Raw genomic sequence first — 4,770 nt, 5'->3', positions numbered from 1 at the left:
CCGGGGGTTGGGGAAGCGGGGGGGGGGGGGGGGTGCGGGGAGAGGGGGTGTTGGGAAAACTCCGGGATGGAAACCCCGGAAATACAGGGGGGTTTGGGGGGTGGAATTCCCGGCGCCGCGTGCTTTGGGTTGAAGCCCCCGTTTGGATCCCGGATTCCCAAGAGCGGGATTATTCCCGTTTTTCTATGGTGTCCCCACCCCCAGAGGGAAGAGGAGCGGTGGAGTGGGGTTATTCCAGGCTTTGGGATCGTCCGGAGGGAAAAAGCAGGGAAAGGAGGAAGCGCAACAGTTGGATGCTGGAGAGGGGGGGGAGGCAAATCCCTGCGGAAAAGGGGTGGGAATAGGGCTCTGCTTTTCCCTGTTCTCCCTCTGGAAAAGCACCAAGGGAAGGGGGGAAGCACCAAAACAATGAGGAATTCTCCACCCCTTCCCTAAAAACACCCAATCCGGAAGGATTCGTCATTCCCGCTCCGGGGCCGGGCCTTTTCCCGTTTTCCCACTGGTTTTCCCTCGCCTTTTCCTTATTTTCCCATACAAGGCACAAAGTTCAGCCTCCCCCATCCTTTATCCAGAGCTTCCCGATGGGAAACCCCAGGAAAACGGGATTTGGGGGGGGGGGGGTTAAAACGTTGTGGATCCCGCTCTGGAACGGGCGGAAAAGCGGCGTTTTCCAGGTGTTTCCGTCGCATTATTCGGGAGTTTTCCCGTTCTCCCAAAGCGGAGCCGGGCTTTGGGGGCCCAAATCCTGGGAATTGGGGAGAAGCCATCCCAAACTTGACGCTTGCAGCGGAAAAGCGGGAATTCTCTCGCTTGCCGAGGTGGGCTTGAGCCCAAGCGGGATCCATCAATCCCGTTTTCCGGAGCTCTCGGCATTCCGGCATTCCGGCATTCCTCACCGCTTGCTCACCGCCAGCGCCCAATTCCTCCTCTTTAACCCCCCCATTCCCGCTGCTTCCCTCATCCCAAACGGAGCCGCAGCCGCTCGGGAATACCGGGAGCCCCCGGATGCTCCCATCCCGGTTTTCCTCCCTTCCAAAGGCCTTAGGGAGGGATGGGGATGTAGGGAATCCCTTTTCCATATGGAAAACGCTCCCCAGCTCCCGGCGCCTCTCCGGAGCCCCATTCCCGGCCTTGCAGCCGGATCAGGGCAGCAATAAGGGACAATTCCCGTTTTCCCACTGTTTGGCGCTTCCCTGTTGGATCTCTCCCTTATCCCTATATATCCATGTGTATTAAATCCTGGTTTCTGGGGGCTCTTTAGCTTGGGAATCTCGCTTTATTCCAGCCATCGGGATCCTGAAATCCACCTTTTCCCTCCCTTCCACCCGGAAAACGGGAAAACCGGGAGATTTTCCCTATTCCCCCCCCCCCCCCCCAAACCGGGGGCGCAGGACGGGGCTTCCCCTTCATTTTACATAGGAACACCCCCCCCCCCCCCCTTATCCCATGGGATGTGGCACCGAAGGGGGGGGGTTCAGCCTTATCCCAATCCATGGAATTGGGGGGGGGGGGTGCCGGGAGTGGGGTTAATCCTGGTTTTAGTGGGATTTGGGGATGGGGGAAGGTCAGAATCATTCCAAACCCCCCCAAACCCCCCCCCCCCCCCCCATTCCCGGTATCCCGAATGATCCATCCTATAAATAGTTTTGTACTTGTATTTATTGTGGATAACGGCGTTTTTTATCGGGAATTCTGTACATTTAGGACTTTGTAAATTAAAATGGTTTTTGCTTTCTATAAACTCAGCCCCCCCCCCCCCCCCGATCCCTTGGGAATGGGGGGGAAAATCCAGGGAAAACGGGGTTAAAATCCATGGAAAATGGTGGAAATGGGTTAAAATCCATGGAAAACGGTGGAAATGGGGTTAAAATCAACAGGAAATGGTGCAAATTGGTTGAAATCCAGGGGAAAATGGTGGAAATCCAGGAAAAGGGTGGAAATCCAGGGAAAATGGTGAAAAACCAGGGAAAACGGTGACAATGGGTTAAAATCACCTGGAAATGAGGAGAGTTGGTTGAAATGCTGGGGAAAAGGTGAAAATGCAGGAAACGGGTGGAAATTGGGGAAAATCCGGGGGAAATGGTGAAAATCCAGGAAAAGGCCAGGGAAAAATGGTGAAAAGCCAGGGAAAATGGCGAAAACGGGGTTAAAATCACCTGGAAATGATGAAAGTTGGTCGAAATCCAGGGAAAATGGTGGAAATCCAGGAAAAGGGTGGAAATCAGGGGAAAATCCAGGGAAAACGGTAAAAACCAGGTAAAGTGCTGAAAATCGGGTTAAAATCCAGGCGAAATGGTGAAAACTGGGTTAAAATCCAGGGAAATTTGTTAACATTCAGGGAAATGGTGAAAAGTGGTTGAAATCCAGGGAAAATGGTGAAAAACAAGTAAAATGGTGAAAATCGGGTTGAAATGCGGGGAAAATGGTGAAAAATGGGTAAAAGCCATGAAAATGGAGAAAATCAGGTAAGAAAAGGTTAAAATCCTATCAAAATCGAGGAAAACGGGTTAAAATCACCAGGAAAATGGTGAAAATTGGGGTAAAATGACGCAGAAAGGGTTAAAATCCAGGGAAAATGGCAAAAATCCAGGAAAAGTTGTGAAAATCCAGGGAAAAGGGTGGCAATTGTGTTAAAATCAAGGGGGAAATGGTGCAAATCGGGTTAAAAAGCAGGAAAACGGTTCAAATCCGGTGAATGGTAAAAACCGGGTTAAAACCACCAGGAAAACGGGGGGAAATGTTGAAAATCCCATCGAAATTATGAGGAAACGGTGAAAATGGGTGAAATCCCAGGAAAACGGTGAAAATCCAAGGAAAAGCCTTAAAATCGGGGTTAAAAGGGTTAAAATCGGGTGAAGCCCAAGGGGGGGGGGGGGGCAGGGAGGGGCCTTGGTCCCATGGGGCGGCCCCCACCCACAAGTGGGGTTGGGGGGGGGGGGGGGGGGGGATCAGGAGCCAATCAGAGCCCCGGATCGTGCCCCACAAGTGAGGCTGGGGGGGGGGGGTCAGGAGCCAATCAGAGCCCCGGATCGTGCCCCACAAGTGAGGCTGGGGGGGGGGTCAGGAGCCAATCAGAGCCCCGGACCCTGCCCCACAAGTGAGGCTGGGGGGGGGGTCAGGAGCCAATCAGAGCGCCGGAGCCTGCCCCACACTGGGGCTGTGGCCAGGAAATTCCAAGGGGGGGGAATCCGGGCGGATCCCACAATCCCAGGAAATCCCAGGTGAGCCAAACACGTTTGGGGGGGCGGGGGGGGGGGGATCAGATCCCATTGGATGAGCCCCACATCGGGACACCCCCCCCCCCCCCCCCCAATCCCTAGGGATCCCCTGGCATTCCCAGGAATCGCTGCTCCCAACACCCCGTTATCCCGAGGTTCGGTTCCCTTCCGCTGGCTCCGCCTCCAATGATTAACGTATGCTAATTTAGCCTAATTTATGCTAATTTAACCCAATTTATGCCCCCCCCCCCCCCCAGTATCCCATAGCCCCATCCCTTTCCTCCGGCCGCTTCCCGGTTCCCTCTCAGAACTTGGGAACGCCGCGACGGGAAAAACAAGCCGGAGGTGGGGGGCGAGAGGTGGGAAAACCCCCAAATCCCACTTTTTTTTTAGGGCTAAACCCCCCCCCCCCCCCCCCTTTTTCCCGAGGCAAAGCGGGATCGTTGGAAAATCCCATTGGGATCCACTTTTTCCCCCTTGGATTGTTCGACAGGGAGGGATCCCCCCTTGGCACCCCATGGCCGACGCTCGCCGTTGAGCGTTTGCGGATCGCTCTTTGCCATCCGGAGCCGTCATTCCCAAAGGCCGGAATGTTCAGCTGGATGAAGAAACACGCCAAGAAGAGCCCGGAGGCGGTGGGGACCGTGCGGCCGGCCTGAAGAGGCTTTACAAGAAGAAGTTATTCCCGATGGAAGAAGCCTGCCGCTTCCATGATTTCCATTCGCCGGCTTTGGAAGAGGCGGATTTCGACACCAAGCCCATGGTGCTGGTGATGGGGCAGTATTCCACCGGGAAAACCACCTTCATCCGTTACCTGCTGGAGCAGGATATCCCGGGAAGCCGCATCGGACCCGAGCCCACCACCGATTCCTTCGTGGCCATCATGCACGGGGATACAGAGGGAATCACGCCCGGCAACGCCCTCGTCGTGGATCCCAACAAACCCTTCCGGAAGCTCAATCCATTCGGGAATGCTTTCCTGAACCGGTGAGTTTAACACCCCCACATCCCCCCCCCAACTCACCGAATCCAATGGGAATGCCGTGAGCCGAGCCCCGAATCGACGCCTTCGCACCCCCCCCAATCCTGAGGTTGGTCCCGGGTTTTCCATGGAAAGGGGAATTCTGCCCCTCCCCGCCGAGGGAGTTGGGCTGTGTCTCCATTGGGATGGGGGGGGGAAGTGACCCCCCCCCGCCCCACAAACCGACACCTCCAATTGAGCCCGAAACAACCTCAAAGTCCCCCCAAAATGTCCCAAAATCACCCAAATTTCCCCCAAAATCTCTTTAATGCCCACCTGCGTCCCCCCAAAACACACTTACAATGGCCCCAAACCCCCCTGTATTACCCCAAACCCCCCTATGTCTGCCCCATAACCCCCTATATCTGCCCCATAACCCCCTATATCTGCCCCAAACCCCCCTATATCTGCCCCATAACCCCCCCTATATCCGTCCCAAACCCCCTATATCTGCCCCATAACCCCCCTATATCTGCCCCAACCCCTCCTATATCTGCCCCAACCCCCTATATCTGCCCTATAACCCCCCTA

The 4,770-nt window shown here is 55.3% G+C and overlaps 1 long non-coding RNA gene across 1 annotated transcript; it reads right to left on the bottom strand.

The window, feature by feature from the left end:
- Positions 1-1,641: 1,641 nt before the first annotated feature.
- Positions 1,642-3,284, bottom strand: LOC136006458 (uncharacterized). The gene is made up of 2 exons (XR_010609142.1): positions 2,157-3,284; positions 1,642-1,994 (listed from the first exon to the last, which is right to left on the bottom strand). It is a non-coding gene; the product is annotated as an uncharacterized LOC136006458 (long non-coding RNA).
- Between the last annotated feature and the right edge of the window lie 1,486 nt (positions 3,285-4,770).

Source organism: Lathamus discolor, unplaced genomic scaffold (genome assembly GCF_037157495.1).
Source record: "Lathamus discolor isolate bLatDis1 unplaced genomic scaffold, bLatDis1.hap1 Scaffold_204, whole genome shotgun sequence".
Lineage (NCBI taxonomy): Eukaryota > Metazoa > Chordata > Aves > Psittaciformes > Psittacidae > Lathamus > Lathamus discolor.
Note: the sequence above shows the minus strand (reverse complement) of the source record. Positions and strands in the feature narration are given on the sequence as shown.